The sequence below is a fragment of the Ambystoma mexicanum genome, chromosome 6p (genome assembly GCF_040938575.1).
Source record: "Ambystoma mexicanum isolate Mex_15411 chromosome 6p, UKY_AmexF1_1, whole genome shotgun sequence".
In the NCBI taxonomy this organism is placed as follows: Eukaryota; Metazoa; Chordata; class Amphibia; order Caudata; family Ambystomatidae; genus Ambystoma; species Ambystoma mexicanum.
In genome coordinates this window covers 739,163,678-739,187,301 of record NC_090935.1, presented here as the reverse complement: position 1 = coordinate 739,187,301, position 23,624 = coordinate 739,163,678, and the positions used below count along the sequence as shown (strand labels likewise).

General features: G+C 45.4%; 1 protein-coding gene across 4 annotated transcripts in view; it reads left to right on the top strand.

Annotated features, from left to right (window-relative positions):
* The window catches only part of CETN3 (centrin 3), a 514,649-nt gene that overhangs the window by 168,617 nt on the left and 322,408 nt on the right, over positions 1 to 23,624 (top strand). The gene's annotated exons all lie outside the window — the stretch shown is intronic.

The following is a 23,624-nucleotide window of genomic DNA, read 5'->3' as shown; positions in this document are numbered from 1 at the left end:
GCGGGACCTCACAGTGAGACACTCCCCTTTTGGGAGCAACGATTTCTGTTCCGTCAAGGAACTCCGCAAACCCATCTATGAAGAACCATCAAGACTACCAGAGAAACCTCATCCACAAGCCAATGTTTGTTCTTGTAATGTCACACCAACTTGATATCAGAAAGCAAATATGCTGAAAAGAGGAGGATTTGAGAAATGGCGATCACCCAGTGGTTTGCAGCCAACCATACTAGGATGGGGAGGAGGGAGAGAGGAAGGGAGGGAAGGATGGAGGGACGGACGGACGGACGGACGGACGGAGGGAGAGGGAGAATATTCTCTCTACATCCACGTTGGGAAAAAACGGGAGGACCAATGTATGTTGTTGGTGGAGCACCGGAGGCTCCAAGCAGGTGAGAGCGAGAAACGCAGACTCTGAGAGGGCGCCAGACCACGAGGCGAAGGAGACACTGAGGGCAGGGATCCAGACCATGAAGAGGTGGACCGACTGGTCCACAAATGACTCTGAGACCTTTTTGATATTTGATTAGTTGTAGGGTTACAGTAGGATCGCTTTTGGACAGATGACTGATCATTATTTTGGACTACCTTACTGACGACTCGGTCCATAGCTTGTTCTGTGTTAGGTAGGTCAAACTCTTCTGATAATGATAGACAGGCCTTTTCCCCCTATTAGTTCAATAAAGACAATTGTTAGAATGCCACCATTTGGTCCGCCTCATTCTACTGACCTTTCACTATACAATTCTGCAATTGTGGTAATACCAATCTTTTATATGCTGATGGCTCAATTCTTTCTTTCTTCTACTGGTTATAGCTCCCTGCACACTTTAATATTACCAGGGGTCTTCCCACTGCTTTAATGCCCTGTTTAAAAGGCTTTGTATTTGTAATTCATTTTATTCTTTAGCGTTATATGCCAAAGCATTTTCACAGGTAAAAACAGTACAACGGTATAATGGCATCTTCAAAAATAGATGAGTAAAGCAAAAGAGTTTCCAGGCGAGTTCTGAAAAGAGCAAAGGAAGAGGGAGAAGGACTAAAAAAGGGGAGTGCAAGAATGAGCGAACTCGAGATTTAGCACATTGGGGGGATGCAAGAGTGGAATCAATGAAGAAGATAAAAGGGCAGAAAGAGAGCTGGATATCCTCCTTATAAATGTAGGTGAGAAAGACCAAAGGAAGAGTGACAGAAACTAGAGGAATATTATGTAAAGGGAGAAAAGGAGCAGGCTGAAGACTGAACCCTCAGGGATGGGGGGAGGGCATCAAATTTGAGAGGGAGAATAGAATATGTTTGGCCATCCCAGGAGACCGAGTATTTACAATTAGTGAGATAAGAAAGAAACCAGTCAAGAACAGAACCTCTAAAACCAAGATGCGAAAGAGAGCAAAGAAGAAGCAAGTGATCGCTGCTGACAGGTCGAGACGAAACAAGAGATTATTGTTTAGGCGAGCAAGCAGAAAGAAGAAAGTCACAGATGGAAAGAAGAGCAGTTTCCATAGAGTGAGTGGGGTGGAAGCCAGATTGGTGGATAGAAAAAGGAGGGATATCGGATGATAATTAGAGGGAAGAAACCAGAGGTTTTTAAGAATGGGGAGTATGGTAGCATTTTTAAATAAAAAGGGAAGGTAGAGTACTGGAGCGAAAGATAGCCAAGCAGGGAAAGAGAAAAGGATGGACTTTAGAAATAAGAGAAGGGGGTGTGAGGAATCGTAGGAATTCTTCCCTTCTCCTCAGGGGTCGAGGCAAGTGGTACCTCACCAGGAGAGATTCCCCCGTTGGGGACACAGACCCCCATTTCTATCAGTATCTCCCTAGAGAGCATTCCAACAATACCTTCTGCAAAACTATCCCCTAAAGATTTATATGAAGAAAATACCAGCATGTTATTGTTATCAGGCAACTGAATATTCCTTTGAATGAAAGATCCCCCCTAAACTGAGATGAGGCGCATGGCATGCAGAGGAAAAGAGAAGCCATTGGAGACCAAGAAAAAGGAACACGGCTCCGCACCTGGGAGGTCCCACAGCTACGTAATTTATGAAGGGGGAGGAGACTGGAGGCAAGAGAGAAGCTTGCGAGTTACGAATTGGCCTACATGGTGACCCAGAGGAGTGGTTGGACACGCAGCTTCCTGTTGCGAGAAGCTGACATAGACAAGCTGTGTCTTGTAACACCGAGAGGGAGGGACACAAAACTGGACTTGTGGCATCCCAACATCTGGAGATAGAGAGAGCGAGAGGAAGAGAGAGTGGTGGCATGACCACAATACATTTGTGGTGGACCCGGTGTTCCGAAAACAACCCTGATACCACGCCGCAACTGCCAAAGCGCAACAAGTTTGTATCGAAGTACCGAGGAGCCTTTCTATACGATGGCACGAATGGAGAGAGATTGAACGAACCAGAGAAACCAACCTGATGAAACGAAGAGATGATATTGAACAAATGGACAATCTGGTGACATCTTCCCTAACAGCAACAGGTAAAAGGGAAAATGGTAGAACCGGTAGGGGGACGGAGAATCATTATTTGAATGCTCTTACTCGTCCCAGTCAAGATAAAGAGACTGTATTGTTAAAGTACAGGGAAACCAATAAGAATCATTATGAGATGTGACACCCTCCACTTCTCCCCAGCAGGGAGCCCCTTTTCATGAGACTAGGGAGGTGAGGCCACTAACTGATAGTCCCCCTGGGGGTGGTAAAATGCGGGAATATCTAGTGGGGAGGACGTCCCTCCTGGGGACAAGGACATACATCTGGGACACGGCCCCTTTATTTCCCAACCCCACAGGGTAAAAACAACACCCAACCCTTCCTTACCTATGGCAAAATCGGAGACGATGTGTTATTGTAATGTGACAGACTATCTCCCTAGGATAGGTACTGGGATGAAGAAGAACCCAAGAACGCTAACGTCAAGCATGAGGAGTGTTTGACCAGCTGTTGTCAATCAAACTGACATTCATCTCAAGCAGTCCCAGCTACTTAAGCTAAACAGTAAAGAGGGACAAGGAGAGCATTATCCGGAAGGAAAAGTCGGCGAGCTAGGACGACGCCAAAAAGCCGGCTATTTCGAAATGGGGTGTTCAAAGGCTCTCTCAAAGCAGCAGTGCGCAGTGTCGAGAGCGAACTGAGGGACGCCAGGAAAGCATCTTATCCATCGGCTGGGAGTCGACAACCTCAAAGCTGAGAGTTGGTGTAGTGGTGGAGTGTCCTGTGGTGGGTGGACCGTGCAGTCCAAGATCTATGCTGAGACTGCCAACACCAGCCTACTGTGCAGCCTAGTAGACAATTGCATTGTAGACGATTATATGGGAAGTATGAGAAACTGTGGTGGTTGCGTGACCTGTAACGGGTGGATTGTTTGGTCTGAAACCTGCGCCCAGACTGCCAGCAGTAACGGCCCGCGAAGTCAAGTGGACCGAAGGAGAGAAGAAACAAACCCATGACCCCTGGCAAAACCTGTGAATAGTTCCCAGAGAGAAGTTAGCGGGAACGGTAGTAAGTCTGGGAGGGTGCTGGGAAAACTTGAGAAAGCGAAACCAAAAGATAAGAAGGAAGATCATTTTGGGAGGCAATTCCCTGGTCAGTTCCATAAAATTGCCATTCTCCTAGCCCATTGAGATTTGTGGAACTTTGTGAAACACAAACTGTGAGAGACTTACCCAGGAGAAGGGAATCGTTCTCCTGGGTTAGAATAGAAGTAATCTTTCAGTAGCTTAGTGTTTTAGTGACTGGGAAAGAGCAGGGGTTTGACTCAGACAGTACCTTTGCTTTGGAAGTCACAGATTTCCTGACTGGTCAGAGTTTTAGTTTTGTTGAGGTAGGGAAAACCACCTCTAGGTTTAGGGTAGATGGGATTGCATTTATTTTGATGAATAAAGTTTATAACAACAAACATGCCTTGCCTTCACTTGGTCAGACTCCTCATTCCAGGTCACCACAGAAACAATCCTACCCGTCCCAGTCAAGATAAAGTATAGACGTAAAGAAGAGAGAATGAGAATCATTGTTGGAATGATATTAATGTAAGTCAAGCCAAGGGAAGTCTAGCTGAAGAAGAAAGTCCCGATATGAAAGAAAAGTCTGAAGATCAGGTTGAAAAAGATAATAGGTTCAAGGACCAGTCTTGGAGAGAGACCAGATTATGTGCACTGCATACAGAGGAAAACAGTGGCAAACTAAAGAATCGTAAATATTGGATTGTTTTTACCATAGGAAAAGAGGAGAACGATTAATAAGAAAGAAAGCCAAAAGGAAAACAAGACCGTAATGGAAATTATGTAACAAAGAAAGCCGGAATCCAAGTCCCATAAAGTATTGAAGGAACTACACAAATTGATAAAAACAGTGACCAGAGACTACTTGAACATAGATTACTGAACTGAAGTTTGCAAGAAGCAACAACCCTAGAAGAAGGGGAGTAATTCTCCTGATTTTAGTTACGTTAATGATAGGGTCAAAAAGGGTCAGTTTGGATGGTGGACTGATTTTGTTAAGACATTCAGACTACTGACGAGCACTTTAGTTTTGTTTGGTTGGGAAGCCTCACAGCATAGGGAAAGGTAGGCATTTCCCTTTTTCTTTAAATCAATACTTCAGTGAAATGGATCTTCAGAGTCTGCATCCTCATCCTTCTTCTGATCCATCATATATAGTGTCAGGAGTGCAATTGGGACCAAATTAAGTTTATCAAATTAAGTCCCAAGGCCAGAGCCCCTACAGTGGCTACTGCAGAATCTATTGGCTTTGACCTACAAAGTACTACAGAGATGATACCATCTGGTGAATGATGCCTAACCCCTACTGACTTAGTATTAGTTCCCCCTAAAAGGACATATATAGGATTGACCTCAAAATCTGGACTGGCTTGGATATATGGATTAGATGCGATGATGGGAATCATTGATCCTGATTACAGTGCTGATGTTAAATTTCTCCTTCACAATCATGGGAATAATCCATATACTGTAAAAAGGAGGGGGAAAACATAGTTTAAGGGATGTTCGAGAAAGCACTAAATAAACACCCAAAAGGAAACTGACAGAGGATCACAAAGATTTGGTGAAGCAGATCTCCCCAGAAAAAGACAAACCTCTCCAAGAGATGGAAGAGGTCGATCTCCTTCTGGATTTAGCATTCGCTCAAAGAAATTATCTGATAAGTGGTGTAAGGAAGGCATGGTTTCAACCAGTAAGACATCACAGTTCAAAGGTGTATATTGAACTTCAATTGGGTTTGAAAAACGCCTTTCGAACGGATTGTGTCCTCCCACGTATTCCTCATTTTAAGATAATTCGTTACCTCCAGCTTCGCTGCTTCGGAAAAAAAATTTCTCGCCAGAGGGCGCTGTGCTCGAGGTCGTGGCGTCGATTGTCCCTCGACGGTCTCCGTACCGTGTCGACGTCACTGATGGTATAAGTAGCTCGAGCCGCGCCCGTTGCTCCAGTTCCGTTTTTCTGATCGCTTTGCTATCGTGAACGGCGTGCTCCGAGATTTTGTTTGTGAAAATGTCATCTTCTTCAACTCCTTCGACACCCAAGACTGGGTTCAAGAAGTGTATCGATTGTGGATCGAAAATGTCGATCACTGATCCTCACCGAGTTTGTCTCTGGTGTCTCGGTTCTAGTCACCGAACCGACGACTGCGGTTCCTGTCAGTCCATGACCGAGAAGGCCCTTTGTGAGAGGAGAGGTAAACTGTCGGTGGGGAGGGACGCCTCTAAGAAGGCTGTGTCCAAAAAGCATAAGAAAGTGACCGATTCGAAAGAATCGGATCGACATAGAATCTCCAAGAGATCTCGATCTAGGAGTAGATCGAGACACTCTTCTTCCTCGTCAAAAAAACTGAAGAGGAGACATAGATCTCCCTCATCGTCGTCATCTTCTGAGTCGACGAAGAAATTCGATGTCCGACAAAATCGGATTCCCCCAGAAAATTGGAGGAATTCCGTAAAAAGTTGGAGGTTTTCGAGAATGCGGCCCGACCCCCTCGAAAGAACCTCGGAAGAGCCATTCCTCTAAGGTCGCTCCATTGGACGACAAAGAGAAGTCGAGAACTACCTTGGTAAAAGCCAGTAGTATCGAAGATACTCGAATCGACGCCAAGTTTGATCATAAAGATTTGGTGAAGCAGATCTCCCCAGAAAAAGACAAACCTCTCCAAGAGATGGAAGAGGTCGATCTCCTTCTGGATTTAGCATTCGCTCAAAGAAATTATCTGATAAGTGGTGTAAGGGGAAGGCATGGTTTCAACCAGTAAGACATCACAGTTCAAAGGTGTATATTGAACTTCAATTGGGTTTGAAAAACACCCATCTATTCCAAAGATCTAAAGATGGGGGCTAGCTATGACCATCAAATAATACTGCATTCCTAGTCAAGTCCATCAAAATAAGAAGGCCTATACTAATAAACCTATTGCCAATCCTTCTAAATACAAATAGTGTGGGAAACAATGTTATGCAAAAGAAAAGTATTCAAGAAATGATATGTCATGATATTCAAGCCGTTGGCTTCCCTTCCTCACGTTTTCTACATGGGACAAGGCGGCACCATCGAGCTTAGCAAAGTCTCTGGCTTCTCTAGCACGAGGATGCAGTTCAAGACTTAAACATCAGGGCCTTCTGTGCCAAAGTCTCTGTGCCATTCTAGGTCTCTTATTTCAGAGGGACTGATGCAATACGACAAAACATTAAAGTTCCTTTCCTCAGGATTTTCACTTTTACAACTTTTCGGGTGTTTTACTGTTCACCCCGGGGCCCCCTCCGGTTGGCTCAGAACCACTTTAACACAAAACCTTCAATTGGTCTCCCTCTACTGGGCTCAGGCCAAAATCATGTACTTTTCAAAACGTTCTCTACTTCATCAAAATTGAAGACTTTCGATTGTGCACAGGATTTTGCTTGACCTTTCGCAGGACCACTTCGATTCACATTTATTAATTCTCTTTCAATTGGTCTCCCTCCGCTGGGCTCAGACAAATGTATCTACTTTTGTCATTTCTCAACTGGATACCTTACAGAGACCTTCGATTGAGCTTCGAGGCAGTGCCGGATGACTCTATCAAAGGTATTGTAGCTTGCTTTAAAGTTCAATCACTCAGCAGTTCAACTTCACTTGCGTCTCTCCAGCACTCGCCATACAATGTTGCTGCTTGCAACCTTGACTTCAACACAGTCTGGTCTTGCATCAGTCTCCCCAACTCACCGGCTGTGTTGATTTCAAAGAAGCAGCTTTGTTCTTGAAGCCAAAGACGGTACCACAGCGGCTGGTGATTCTTCCCGCCTTGATTGTTGACGCGTGAGTGCCCCGGGTATCACCGACATACAATGCAGGATTGTTCAGCCTGGTTTCCTGGTTTTACGCTTTCTATTCTTGAGTTCTCTGGAAAGTAACGGTTCCTTGTCGAAAAGGTCAAGGGAATTTCCCTCCTTATGATCCCCTTCTGTTTTGCCATCTTGCTTCTCTTGCTCAGCTGCCGTCTCGAAACTGCTGTTTCTTGTGTGTTTTGCCTCGCTCAGTGTGCTCTCATGCTCCGCCTTTTATCTGTGTGGGGGGAGTGTAATGGAAGTCGGGTGTGTGTGTGTGATGGTCAGTTATTGCATGACCTCGTCTGACCATTGTATTGGAACACGTCAGGTATACTGCTTGCGTGTTAGTCTGTTTTCTTTCATAGCGGGCTGTCCGTGAGTTTGTGTTTGTTGTAAAGGGGCGGGGGTGGTCGAATTCCTAAATTTCCTACCTGGAAGGATGGGGCTAAAGGTGTTACAAGGAAGGGGATACCGCGTCTCACCATCCGGTCTCCCACTCTCCGAAGACCCCTCACCCAGGTGATCCTCCTGCACTGATCCACCCCCAGGAACTGGATCCAAAAGCCATGGCAGTGTCCTGGCCACCTGGATGACGGATACCTGGGGACTAGTGGGTGAGACACCTTCTGGTTTCTCATAGTGGTTACGGAAGAAGGACTTAACCATGCTAGTCCCTTCTTCTTTGTAACAAAGGCTCTATTATATAGGGGCGACACAACCTCCGAAGGGGTGCCTCGTGCCCAACTAGTAGTCCCACAAAATCATAGAAGGGTTGTTTTTGAATTGGCCCACTCGCACTCACTGCAGCTCATTGTGGACTTGGGAGGCAGGCCAAAATGGGGAAGGCTGTGTGGGAGACCCCAGGCAGAGCCGCAGTTTTGGCTAGGGATTAACCAACCTGGTGAGGGTGGATTGTGTATGCAGGCAGACTGAGTCCCCCATCTGGCGGTAACAGGCAGGCTACACTGAAGAGTGCGAACACCAAGTAATGCTGCATCGGTTTTGTTCAGGTCCGAGATCAGGAATATATATATATTACTGGCAGAGAAGTAGGATTATTACCAGAAAAGTATGTTAGGCACACTGGACATGGAAGATTGTCTGCACCGGTCTGCAGGCACAAGGCAAAGCCTCAATGACATGCTTACATACTAGGCACACCCACTTTAATGGAACTCTGGTGTCTGTGGCGTACCCTTGGATGCAGGGGGGGGGGGAGAAACGACACCAAGGTAAGAAAAAAAGAGTTGGTAAAGGGCAAGCTGGGTGTGGGGTGGCTGCTGGCAATGAAAAGAGGGGGCAAGAGAGACAGAGGGGAATACATACATACTGGGATATACACAGCTCAGGGGCACATAGTGGAAGAACATAAGACTGACAAATGTAATAGCAGGAACTCAACACAGGTACACAGAGGAAGGCTGGGTCACATATCAGCACACACTAAAGACTGAATGCCTGCTATCCATACAGTGTAGGAACACAGGGTGCAAGCAGGGCAATGTCTAGTGTGCTAGCAGATGAGTAATTATAGAGCTGAAAGTAAAAAATGCATTGAGCAGGCAACGTTGAGTATAGTGAAGCATCAATGCAGCAACCAAATACAGATTCCGGCATGAAGTAACAAAATGCAAGGGAAGTACAGGCTAGTGATCAGGCTTCTGTCATGGACAAAATATAAACACAGGAGAACACCCAAGCACCTGGCAGAAATAAACCACAAGCACGCAAGATGAAGTCAGTGTTTGTCCTGATCAGAAATAAAATAGAGAAAAACATGCACATACTGGTAAAATAAACACAAGCACAGAAACTGTAGTAGTCACAGGTGAGTCTGTGTAGATTCATAGGCAGGGAAAAGGAAATATACAGCGACATACAGTGCAAGATGAAAAATAAATTTAGGAGCAATGAAAGTCACACTATACATTGTTAAAACGAATAATACGTAAAACCCACAGTAAACTGAAGTGACCTATATGTGAAACACAAGTGAAGGCCTCCCTGCCACCTTGAAACTTGAGGAGCACCATCTACGGTTCCGGAAGCTCCTCAAAACGTTCCTCTTCGCCTCTGCCTTTGGCTCTCTTTTCCCCTGCTGATCTGCTTTCTCTCTCGGCACTGTTGCACCTGACCACCCTCTGTCCTTTGGGCCCAGGTACCTGCTCACCCTGCCACCCTTCTGCACTGCCTCCTGGCCACCCCTTGCACTGGGGCCTGTATCTGTACCCATACAGTCCCCCGATTCTTCTTCTGCACTTATCAGATCCACCCTATCTGACTAACCTTGCATGTTGCCACTCACAGGCTGCACTACCACTGTTTTTGATCACCTTATTTATTTACTTATTATTTATCTTGTTTTCTCCTATGCTCTGCATTTTCCAATTTCTCCCCCCTCACATGCACTTTCCCCCTTTTCCCTTCCCCATTGACTTATGCGTTCTCAATGTCACTGGGCCTAGTAAGATTGTTTTTGTTTTCTCCTCTGTTCCCCTCCCTTTGCCTGGTCGCACTCTGAAACACCTGTATACAAGCGCAATATAAATAAAATATCATATCATGTGGAGACTGCCATATCCCCGGCCCCCCTCTGGTTCTTAAAGGGGCCACATCAACTGGGCTGTGGACCAGCATCCCACCTAATCCGGGCCAGTCTGTAAAGTTCCTGGTTTAGGGAGTCTGGATTCAAGGATGTGAGGGGGATATGAGCAATGGCCGAGTAGGGCCCGGGGTCTGGCCACACTTTGAAATGAGGCACCAGAGTAGTTTGCCGATGGCAATCAGCGCATGCAACCTCCCACAGCATACATGACACATGAAAGCAGTTTTTCCCAGAATGAGTTGAACCAGCCTTTTATGCCAACCAGAAAGCCCTTGTATGTATCCTTTGGGGTAGCTCCAAAGGAGGTGATGTGAGCGGCATGGTCGAAGATTTCATCAGAGGAATCAGGAACAAATGCAAAACACTCTGATCCAATAAGTGCACACACTCCGCCATGGGAAGCAATTATCATGTCGAGGGCCATACGGTTTTGGAGACCCAGTTTCCACAACACCTTCTGCTCAGCAGCCATTGTTTCCAATAAGACAACAGCTTGTTCACCACCACCTCCACAATTGCCTGCAACAGATGCACAGCCCAACCTACAGTCATGACACCCATCTGGGGTACGATTGCAGTGCAATACAGCTGTGTCCATCGGAGGAATATAGGTGATCACTATGTCACAAACTTGTAGGTCACAGCATTTTGGATCTTGCCGGGAGTTCGTTGTTTGGTGACTCTGTTGGCGGGCACCACATAACCCAGGGCTTTGCTGCCACTCCAGGGTTCTGGTACCTGCCTGGTGGCCTTGCTGCTGAAGATACAGAAGAGGCCTTGGTGTTGGCTGCCACGCAGGCAAGGGTAGCTTCCATACCCAGCAGGCAATGTAAGGTAGGAGGCGGGCTGTATTGTTGCAAAAGTTAGTTGTTGCGGTCTGACAGGGAGAGGATGTCCAGTTTGGTGGGTCTTTAGGGCAGTCCATGTTAGATCGTGCCCATTTCCTCAAAACCAGGGTGTGCTGTGCGACTGGAGCACTGTGTATTGGCATTTGGTGGTGGTGCCCACATCTTCTGCCCCTTCTTGGCCTTCCCATCCGAAGCCCACAGGGAAGGTGGCCTTGTACTGCAGAGTTTGTTGCTTTTTCCAGGTGAGCACTGTGCTTCGCGGGATGGCAGAGTAATAGATCGGAAATGCTGGCAGGGACGGCCTGGAGTGGGAACTCTGCACTCTGATGGGGAGGTATATGGGCACAGACACAGCATTTGGTGTGATTGAGTTTGCAGGCTGCCAAATGGCATATCTGGAAGAAGGAGTTCTCTTTGTAGTCTGTTAACACTAGAGGGAGAAGCAGAGCAAGGGTTATCCATTAAACGGCTGATGTTGGACATTACACATAAGAACACCCAGTTGGTGCAGAGCGGGTGCAGATGAGTCAGAATCCTTCTGTCCTCAGTCTTTCGGGAGCAGATGAAAAGTTCACTAGGTTCAGGGGAAAGCAGGCATGCCACAAGAACGCAAGCTGGAGAGAAATGAAGCTGATACATAAAGACAGAACTATGACATAGTGCAATAACGAGAGACGAAAGGCAAGGCTGGTACTCTGGAACAGAAATTGTAAAAATAAAATGTACTTAAAGCAAAGTGAGCTTGGTACACTGACCCCCTCAGCCAGCGAACGTACATCTTGATGCAGCAAATTAACATCCAGTTTGACTTCATAAATGTTTACCTCTAGGGAGGAACGCAGAGTTGCAATCGCAGACAAGACTTTCATCTTCCTGGTCCAGCTCTAGGGTAGGTGGGGCCATAGTCTACAATCTCAACAATCGATGGTACGGGGTCCTTCTAAGATCCTTTGGCCGCAAAGGAATCCATAATTGAACTTCTATTTGGGGTTCGGCATTACAGGGATCTCCTAGCTGCTAAGCGTGATACCAGGTGCAATCGAGTAAAGTTCAAGGGCCTACAGACCGGAATTACAGTTACAGCAGTCTTAGTATTTACATACTACATGCGTCTTGTATCTGTTATGGCTCTTCCGCAACCCCACCCCCCGAGGACCTTGCAAATTCTACAGAGGTCTGACCACAGTCATCAAGGCAGTAATTAATTTCTACCTGTACACAGGTAAGTCAGTTCGCCTCCTGCGCTGTACCGTGTAAAGGCTCACTCCCCGTAGTACCAATACAACTTATAATAAATGACACATCCCAGTAGGGAATGAGACTAAGAGAACAGGATGCAAGGTTAACAAATCTTTATGTAAATTTGGCATCCAGAGAACTCTGCTGCCTCGAGAGCGCTCTGGCAAACATTACATGTGCATGGGTTTATAAAGCTAAATAACGTCATCAGTGAGGTCATTAACATAGGGTACAATATTAGTACAGGATTGGTTGGGGAGCGATGTTACATAGGTTCCTGTAGGCGCTGCTTCTTCAGGATAGGCTTCCCAGATGACGGGAGGGTGAGCGTCGCAAGGTCCAGCTGCCCGTGTCCGGGTGGGGTGAGGATTAGGTCGCGTGAGATAGAGTTGACACTAACTAAGCTAGCATGAGAAACTACCACTAGACATATAATAAACAGCAATCATTAATATACCTTTGAGTAAATCTTGCAAACCTATAAATTGCATATACATGATTACATCATGTTTCAGTGGGACTTTTATGAGGTAGGGGTTTGGGGGTCTTGTCTCCAGTGATAACCTGGGGGACTGGGCAGTTCTGGCACATCAAGGCGGGTGGGGAGTGTAATGACATATGTTACTTTTAGGACACAATATACTATGACGGAGGTCTGCATTTAGTGGGGGCAATCTGGGGTGGGTTGCACAGCAGGGTCACACTTATGGTACATCAAGAGAATACCTTAGAAGGGCACAGCGTTACATTGGCAGTCATTTTCCAACAGCAGGGGTAAGAGGGCAAGAGCAGGTTTGTGGAGATGGATGAGCTACAAGTCATGGCTCGAGCCGGTTCACATACAGGACAGTGATTCAGAGGAAGAGTGAGAAGATGCATAGTATTATTTGTTTCAATTATCCCCGGCGCATCCGTGAGAAAGGGATTTGTGGAGCTTCAGACAGTGGTGGGGGCATGAGCACTCGCCGTTCGCAGCGTTGGAGAGAGAAGAGAAGCCTTTTGTAGTATCGGAGTGCGGCCTAGTCCAAAGATGGAGTCGAGGGCACACAAAATGGAAGCCAAGTGTATCCTGCAATAGCCCCACCTATGCTGATGTTAGCATAAGGGCAAAGGAGGTGTCCCCCCGCCCCCAAGTGCGTGAGCAAGTGGTCCATTTCGTATAGAATGTATGGGGGGGCCCAAACAGCCCTTCACTCCCTCACATTCCCCCCTTTCATTACATCTAAAGTAACAAACTAATATTTACGATTATTTGCATTCCGATAGTACTCCGCTTCCTGTACCTCTTCATCCCATGCTGGGGTCCCTTTTATTGGCATCCAAACCCTACAGACGCTTTGTAAGCTCTGACCTCTTCTAGCATATTCATCAGGTGTGCATGTTATATATATTCCCCCATCCAGGTCCACCCATACCTCTCTATACCATTGCAGTTCTCGTGGTTCTTTGATTGTGGTGTAATATAAATTAGCGGTCAACAATGCAAACAACAGTGTAAATGTCGGTGCTCTGCCTCCCAAGTCTAACGTCCTCCTCGGTAAGCAGCTCTCATTATTAAGCTGGAATACTAGAGGCTTCAAACATCTTTTTTCTGATGCTGCTATTAAACTAAGAGAGTACGATTTTATACTGCTTCAGGAAACATGGTTAGCTAATTGCCCGTCTTGGGATGGTTATTATCCCATTCTAAATCCTGCTATTTCTGCCATTAAGGGTCGCCCAATGTCTGGTTTGCTGATGATGTTGAAAACAACTCCATCCATGAGTGTTATCTCACATGAAACCTTGACCCCGTATAACCAGTTAGCCCAATTATCTATTGATGATTGTCAGTACTTTCTTATTAATACATACTGGAACCCAGCTGCTTTCTCTACTGACTCCTATTTGCGCTCTCTTGAGCGTATATGGGAAAAAATATATCAATATAAGAAACAATCGCATATAATTTTAGCGGGAGATTTAAACCTCCATTGTTTAAATAATAGTAAAGCATTATCTGATGATCGACTACGATGCTGGAATGCGTTTATACAGTCGAAAGATATGTTTATGGTTAATTCCCTGAGGATTCTCCTCCCCACCCGACATGGAAAAGGGGTAATTCTGTGGCTACCATTGACTTCGTTTATGTTAGCAGTTCATTGTTCCATCTTTTGAAGGGGTTTCAGGTTTTGCCATCTTCAACTAGTGATCATAATATGTTGCATCTCCAATGGTCATTGAATTCTGGCAACCAAGGAATTACTCCGCTTGTGTCTTCTATAACAATGGAAGGTACTTTTGATGTAAATTCTGGTCGAAACCGTTTACGATGGTCCAGCACCAAACTATTGCATTTCACGGATCGCCTTAAAATATCATGTAAAAGCTCGCTAAATGATTGGAATTCCGATTTTGATTATACAAAAATAATGTACCAATTTGCTGGTCTTACTAAGATAACAAGATCTACAGTTGCCTCACATTCTTACAATCAAAATATGCAGAAAGCGAAAGCTCTATTTCGAAAAAATAAGAAATCAGTCCAATCTCTACCAGTTGATCAGCGCTGGGCTGCTCTTAAAACAATCAAGACCAAACATAGGAATTGGAGAAGAACTTATCGTTCGCTATTATATCAAAAAGATGGTGAGGCAATGTTGGTTAAAGTTCTAACAAAAAACTCTGCAGGATGTTGGTCATTAATAACAGATACATATAACACCACCCAATGTCAAATGCAGATTAATGATGTTGCTTCTTCAGTATGGTTCTCTCATTTTTCTTGTCTTTATGCTCTTCTCCCTCCTACCAACTGCATACCTTGTGTAAAACATGAGGGACCTTTCTCTATAGCTTTCACAATAGATGATATTCTTTATCTTATTCACAAGGCTAGTAGATCCCGTGCTCCAGGCCCTGATGGGCTTTCTAATGCCATGTTGAAAGAATTTCCGGACCTATGGGCTCCCATCCTGTTTGAAATCTTCTCTCAAGTCGTAATTACCCAAAAGATCCCTAAATCGTGGTGTAAGATAGACAAAACCCCTCAAATTATAGACCAATCGCCTTATTAGACGTTCCAGGGAAAATCTTTGCTTCATTAATTTTAAGAGATCTCCAACAGTGGATTAACTCATCGAACATGAGAGATAGGTTTCAGACAGGATTTGTGGCTGGTAAGGGAACGGCTATAAATATTGTCTCTTTGACTGCAATCAAGGCTCTCTGCTGTCAGCAAAGGCATCCGCTATTCGTTGCCTTTGTAGACTTCAAGGAAGCATTTGATTCTATAGACCGCAACCTAATGTTGCATAAACTGCTGTTATTGGGCTGCCCTTATTCACTGGTCAAGTTCATTTCTATCTTTCATGAAAACACATCAGTTTATATCCGCCTTACTCGCAATGGGATGTTAACTCCTCCCATTTTAACATATCGAGGACTGAAGCAAGGGTGCATCCTGGCGGCTACTTTATTTAACTTATTTATCCTTGATATGGGTGAAAAATTCCAGAATGTTAACTCTGACGCCCCCAAACTAGATCAAGAACAGATACCATGGATCCTTTATGCAGATGATCTTGTTTTATTGTCAAAAACTCCAGCTGGGTTGCAACGCTTGATTAATGGGTTATCGGAGTATAACGCAGAAAATGCTATGACCATAAACTTAACGAAAACACAAATTATGATGTGCCAAAATCGTAAAATGACAAATATTCTCAATTCAAGTGGTATATAAAAAAGGAGCAAATTCTCTCAACCTCAATATATAGATATTTAGGTATTATGATTAGTCAGGGTAACAATGATAAAGTGTTTCAAAAAGAACTTGAATTGAAACTGCAAACTCTAATCTCCCAATCTAAGATTATATTATATACATTTGGAAAGTTTACATGCAATCATATAATATCATTTTATTCCATGAAAGTCAAACCCATCATCTTGTATGGTTCTGAAGCTGTGTCGATGTTGCCCCGCTTAGTGTGGGATCGATTGGAGGGTAAATACTGGCGCTCAATTTTTAACTTGCCTACCTGTGTCCCCATTGCAATGATTCGTTTTGAATTAGGGCTGCTATCGTTATACAGTACTATTGCATGGAAATTGATAGCTCTGTTGAGGAAATGTATTCTGTCATTACAATGTGTAGACATATCCTGCATTTTAGGTAAATATCTATTATATTCAGATCATCAATACCCTAAACGCTGGTTAAATACATTTATAAATATTCTTTCTGATGCGGACATCTCCTTAGATACTTTTAATTCACAATCCGACGCAAGCTAAAATTAAACTGTATCGGCAAGATTGGATATATACACTTTGGAAAAATGCTCCTACTCTAAAGACTGGAATATTGCCCAGTTTGGCCATAAAAAATTTAGAGTTACAGAATCTTATATCTTAAAATATCCGTCTCCAAAATTTAGAGATGACTATATTCGTTTTCGTTTAAATCTGTGGCATACAAAGGATATACTATTAGGCGATGCCAGTGAGAACATCTGTCGATTTTGTAAGGAGCCTGCGACCACAGGAACTTTGAAACATGTCATCGCTTACTGTCCTGCATTATATGCTATACGTCGTAAATATTATTTTCATTGCTTTAAAGCGCAAATGATAACCAATATGGAAGAATTATGGCTATTGATTTTTGGTGCAAAGAGAATGTCAATTAGATTAGCAACAACAGGTTTTTTAAATTAATTATATCCAAAGTAATTGTGAACGGTTTTATGAGGGGAAGGAGATAAAAAAAATGCTGCTATTAAGTTTTATATACATTGTTTTTTATCAATTGAGATGTTGTTACATACTGATGAATTGATTTGTAATATGTTTATATGTTTTTATTCATTTTTGTAATTATTGAAAGGTTGTTTTATATAGCCAAACAATAAATTAAAAAAAATATATATAAATGATTTACCTTATCCCAGGATAGCGGTATGCTGCTGTCATGCGATGCATGGAGGGACCAGACTCCCCAGTTTGGATCTGCGCATCTTTCATGTTCTGTACTCTTGTCGATTTGCCCATTGTTACGATCATCATTGTTGAGCTAGGCATTGATTTTGCACAACATCAAATTCCTACCTGGCGCACACAGAAAAATAGTAACGGGAACACAATGAGTGGGACAAAACATTTCATCATTGCGCTAAACCAGGATGGTATCCAGTTGACAATCTCGTCAAACCAGGTACTTGGCTCTATTCCTCCCTCCTTCCGCATCCTTTCACCCAGATTGTGTACCGCCGAGATGACGTAGGAGAGGGTCCCATTACCCGCGTCTTCAGAAGGTACGAATGTTCGCTTTTGTTCGCGCCTGAAGTCCTGGCACCAGAAGTCCTGCCACCAGAAGGGAAGCAAAGGAAGTTTTGGCAGAGTTGAAGAGTTTGTATTTATCTGGGATTTCTGCCAGGAGTTCTGATGATTTACTGGAGATATAGTTGGACGACCTTTGCGGTACACTCTTCGTTTTCAGACAGAATGTCGTATGTGGAGGGTTCCTTCGTTGCTGGCTGGGGTGCTGCCGATATGTCGGCCAATTTTATTTATTTGTATTTATTTTTTTCCTCCTTGGACATGACTTTCTGGAATCACCATTAAGCCCAAATGCAGTGTGGCCATGGCACAGGTACCCCTCCACGATGGCGGAAGATGCAAGTATGCTTGTTTGCCACATACCCAGTAAGTGTCCATTAGTGCTGCCGTCCCCTTCTTCATGTCCGGAATAATTGTTTTGTTGCATTGTTTGTTAGACCCCATCTGTATCTTCCCTTCGCTGTGGAAACAAAGTTTGTGTGCAATTTCTTTCTGTGTCTTGATGGGTTTTTCGAGAGCTGTAACCCATGTGAGCTTTGCAATGTGTTGGGACCATATTGGAGTGCATGTCTCTTTGATCCATTGAAAGTCCTCTTCAGTTAGACCTCATCTGCTTTACCCGTAATTGTCTCTTCGTACCATTTGTTTTCTGTGAACAGTGTCCCTTTGATAACAAACAATGGTTCCTTAATGGAGATCACTCCTTGCTGTTTACTAGTGTAGGTTTTCTCATTCTGCAGCATTTGTATTGTACCTGTGTGTGACTGGAAGGCGCTTCGAATCCTACACAATACTAGATGAACTAAACACTGGGCATCCGACATGGGTACTTCTTGGGGTATGAGAACTTTGGGCGTGCCAGAGGCATGTGGAATGATAGAGCAAACATAACAGCTCTCATTTGTTGCTTGTTTGGCTGTTGCACTTGTGTCCGAGTACCATTTGTTAGACTGATCCGGGTGGCGGGGGTCTTCGACCGCCTCTAATCCCAGATCATGGTATGCATCATAACCCTTCCCTCCCGCCCCCCCTTTTTCGCCTCCTGCTCCTCCCTTGACCATTTTGTAACATTTTTACCCTCTGATACTTAAAAATATTTGCCCATGTTTCGTCACTCTGTTCATTAGTACCTTGCCAGGACTGTAGTTCCAATGCCCCAACCACCTAAGGCCCTTTAGCACCAAAGTGCATATCATTGCCATGTGAGGTAGCTTCTTTGGTTCCGTGTGTCCTTGTATATGGCAAGTCGGGCGTACCGAACAGGGAATAATCACCATCATATTCATTGGTTTAATCATCATCATACCTCATAGCAGCGTATGTAGGAACAGGGTTTTGACAGTTCGGTTTTTAGACAACGTTGTAACATTAGCCTTCAGAGAGGTATTGTGTGACCAAATGGTCTTAACTCCAGCCCATATAAGGCTTGATCCTTATTGTATAAGGTGTACCCCACTCCCTCCTCCTTCATATCACCCAATATGAAGGACAAGCTCCACTAAAGGCAGAATAACATTACATAAAATACTATTGCAACAAAATACAACCCGCACTCGTAAGTATAATTTCTACTAACATTATTATTATTATTTTTTTTATTTATTTGATGTTTTATTCAAGTATAAATACTTGAATTTTTCAACGGTAATTCGTACAAGATTTCATAATTCATAAAATTTCTATAATAGGATACAATTATTCAATATTCATGAGCAATTAATATCATAAACATTTACCTAAAATAAGAAAGTCCATGATAAGGTTATTCATTGATTCTACATACTTTAGTGTCATTGATGAAAATGAAAAAGACAGTTTCATTCTTGCATTTTGTGGAATCAGGTGACATTAGATTTCTCTTTTTCCCCTCGTCTCAGTTTTAAACAGTTTTAGACTATATAAGAAGTTTAGAATAGCATATCGAACTGATTTTCTGGTTGTGTGAAATAATAAATTCCACAATTCTGCTGATGATTCAATAATTGACCCTTCAAATAAATGTTTGAAATATACAATTCTTCGAGGTAACAAATGAATGCATTCAGTGCATAGATGAAGTAGGGTTTCTGTACCAGAGGAACAAAATTGACAATTCACAGCCTCAGGTGGTAACATTTTCCTTTTACATAAAACCTCGTGGGTGGGCCATATGTTTAATCGAAAACGCAGAAAGTCATCTCTTTGTCGCGCATTTGGAAAGAGAATCAGGTAAGGTTCACTCATGCCATATCGCTTTAATCTGAAAGGATTTATTTCAAAAGATTTGTACTTAAGGCACGCTTCTCTTGATCTTATCCAATCTAATTTCCAAAGTTGTTTTTTAACCAAATTTGGATTTGCAATCAAGGTAGCATCAGAGATATTTAGATGAGTTATTACTTTCTGCGTTTTCTTTCACCATAATGTTGGAAAATAATGATCTGATTCTAACAAATAGATCGATATGGAATACATCATCCCTTTATAGGTCCGAGCACTCGCTACTAAACATTTCCTGTATAATATACAAAGTTTCCAGTTATAAATTGCGTACAAAGGTAGTAGGCCCAACTCATGTCTCAGCACACCCTTCCCCTATGTGGGGTGGATCTGGATGTTTCACAGAGGAAGTCAATGTTTCTTTGCCCTTCCTGTGTTCCACTGTGAAACAATGAGGTTATAAAGCCAGAAAACACTGCATGACTCGTGGATTGGATTCTTTCCTTTGGCTAATCCATACCAGGGGTGAATGGTCAGTGACAAGCCTACATTTCCAACCCCAACAAATAATAATTTAAATGGGTGATAGCCATTTGGTAGCTAGGGCTTCGAGCTCAATGACAGAATAACTCTTCTCTCTGAGAAAAGCTTCCTACTTATGTAAAATATGGGTTGTTCCAGTCCGTCATGATTTTGAGAAAGGACAGCTCCTAACCCCACCAGAGAGGCGTCTGTCTGAAGAATTAACTCCTTTGAAAGTCTGCTACTTTTGGTATGGGACTCTGGTAGAGGGTTTCTTTTAACCCCTTAAATGCTAAGGACGAGGTATCTCGCACTACATCCACCCCACCCCCGCTCCTGCAGCGATCCTCCCGACACCCAGGCTGTGATGGGGAAGATTTCCCCTTCCGTGCCTGGGTGTTGGGGGTGGCCATGAGGAAGTTGGCGCACGCCACGTGTGCCGACATCATCCGGAAGTGATATTTACATGCTGAAGCCGTTGGGCTGCTCTGGCATTTCTAGCCCGATTTCCTTAAGTGAGGGCTTGTTGGAAAGGAGACACTCTCCCCTTTCCAACGAGCCCTCACTCAAGGAGATTGCTGGTTCAGGATTGTTCTATCCTCCACCAGCAATCACCACTGGACCACCAGGGAATAGATTTTTGGGGGTGGGGGGGCCCCCACCAGACTTAACAGCCCCCACCCCCACCAAAAATAAACACAAAAAAAGCCCCCCAATTTTGCCAGAGGAACACTGGGGGGGGCATCTGGGGACTGGCTCTATTCCTGTAGGGCCAGCCTTCTCAGGAATCCCCCCATGGAGGGGAAGATCCTTTCTGCTTCCCGAAAGGGGACGGGGGGACAAAATTGAGGGTCTGGTCTCATTTTGCCAAACCTGTGAAGCAGTAAGGAGCACTAAGCCACCAGGGAAAAGATATTGGGTTTGGGGGGCTGTTTCACCTGTCGCAGTACCCCTGGCCATCCTGGATCTCTGGCCGGGCCAGGTTAGAGCTTTTCATTCTGGGGAGGGATGGAGATCCTGCGGGGGCTCACTGGGACTGCCGGTGGGCTGGGAGGTGGTTGATCCACATGCAAGGCAGATTCCCAAGTCTGGCAGAGCACTCCTGGCCGTCCTAGTGCTCTGGCTGGGGTGTGTTACAGCTTTTCCCTGGGGAGGGATTGGCACATTGCCGGGGCTCCCTGGTGGGTCGACCATCTCAAAGTCCAGCGCGGTCCCAGGGAGCCCCGGCAAGATTCCAACCCCTCCACGGAGGGAAATGCTGTAAGACAGCCCAGCCAGAACTCCAGGATAGTTGGGGGGGATGTCCCCGGCCTTTGGTGCCTGTCTCCTATGTGGGTCGACCGTCCCAGAGTTCAGCAGCGGTCCCAGTGAACCCCTGTCAGGGTGTCTGTCCCTTTCCAGAGCGAAAAGCTGTAATTCAGCCCAGCCAGAGGTCCGGGACGGCCGAGTGTGCTGACTCCGGCCTTGGGCACCTGTCTCCCTTGTTGGTTGACTGTCCCCAAGTTCACCTGCCGTCCCAGGGAGCCCCAGCATGGTCCCCATCCCTCCTCGGAGGGAAGACATTTAACATAGCATAGCCAGAGCACCAGGACAGTCAGGGGCGATGTCCCCGGCCTTTGGCACCCGTCTCCCATGAATGTCAACCATCCCCAAGTCCAGCAGTGGTCCCAGGGAGCCCCGGCAGTATGCCAAACCCTCCCTGCAGAGAAAAGCTGTAACGTGGTACGGCCAGATCTCCAGGACCTCTGGGGGTGAAGTCCCCGGCTTTGGGTGCCTGTCTACCATGTTGCGTGACCATTCCCAAGTCCAACAGCGGTCCCAGTGAGCCCCGGCAGGGTCCCCTTCCCTCCCAAGTGGGAAAACCTGTAACGCAAGCCAGCCAGAAGTCCAGGATGGTCGGGGCTGCTGCTCCTGGCCTTGAGCACCTGTCTCCCAATGCGGATCGACCATCTCCAAGTCCAGGAGCAGTACTAGGGAGCCAAGGCAGGATCCCCGGCCTTTCCCAGAGGGAAAACCTGTAACGCAGGCCCGCCAGAACTCCAGGGTGGTTGAGGGTGATGTCCCCTGCCTTTGGTGCCTGTCTCCCATGTGGGTCGACTGCCCCCAAGTTCAGCAGTGGTCCCAGGGTGGCCTGGCAGGGTCCCCATTCTTTACTGGAGGGGAAAGCTGTTGCACTGCCCAGCTCGAGCTCCCCAAGTTCAGCTGCAATGCCAGGGAGCCCCAGCAGGGTCTGCATCCCTCCTCGGAGGGAAGAGATGTAACACAGCCTAGCCATAGCAAAAGGACGGTCATGGGTGATGGCCACGGCCTTGGGCGCCTGAGTCCAGCGGTGGTCGCAGGGAGCCCCGGCAGTGTGCCAAACCTTCCCTGGATAGAAAAGCTTGCTTTGACATCCGTGCAGAGCCTGCTGACGCAGGTTCGAATCCCGGCAGGGCCAAACTCAGCCTTTCATCCTTCCGAGGTCGATAAATGAGCACCACACACCATGGGAAATGAGCAGTGCTCAGGTGCCTGAGGGTTCGCAGTGCTATATAGATGCTAAAAAAAAAAAAAAAAAAAAAAAAAAAAAGAGCTCCAGGACCGGGGGTGATGACACCGGTCACGCAACCGACATCCCTTTCGTGCTCCTTCTCATCTGTTCCTTGTTTGCACGATGCCACTGTTTTACTGCTACAGTGGTGCCTGGTCTCGGGAGGATAGCTCAAGGGCAACATGCTAACCTTGGAAGCAAGACGACATGGAGCAACACAGGTTCGATCCGTGGGTCCACGCTTAGAATCCTCAGGGTATTAAGCGCGTTCTAAATAACCAATTACAACAACTCTCCTGCCAGGTGAAAGGTGTTTCTCATTTCACATTCATATGCTGTTTTACCATGCTTGTCTTGCCACTATTCACAGGTTGCAGTTCATATGTTGGCTCGTGCCAATGCTTGTTAGCTTCTCAAATCACACTTTCAAATGGCCCTTGCCAATTTTTGTTAGCTTCTGAAATCACAGTTTAAATGGCTCCTGCCAACACTTGTTTGCTCTTGCTGATCTCTTTGTTGCTTTTTATATTATAATCCTGTTTAGGACTTCACCAGTGGTCATATGCCTCTCCGTGGTTCCCAATGTTTATGATTATCGGCTCACAGAATCTCAGAGGCTGATTTATGCAAGTGGTACACGGTATGATGCGCTCCGGTGCCCTGTATCCCTGGAAAGGCTCATTGGTTACTGTTGGCGGCTTTGTTCTACCACTCGCAGTCTGGCATCTCCATGCCCTCTCTGGTTCTCCTCCATATGGGTCTCGTTCTAGGAGCCTCTGATGATCCTCCCATCTTGGCCACGTCTTCTCCGGTCTTGCGCCTCTCTCGCTGGCTCCCCTTCCATGCCTCCCCTTGCAGCTGGTTTTGTTGGACAGCCACGCCGTTCCCAAGCCGCTGCCTGGGAACATGGAACTCCTCCCCCTCTCACCTGCAACACCTTTAAACTCCTGCTGCTGGGAGTTGACATGCTGGGAACCAATCTCAAAACTTCCACAACTAGACCGGTCACTGAAGTTAAAGGAGAGTTCCGGGACTTT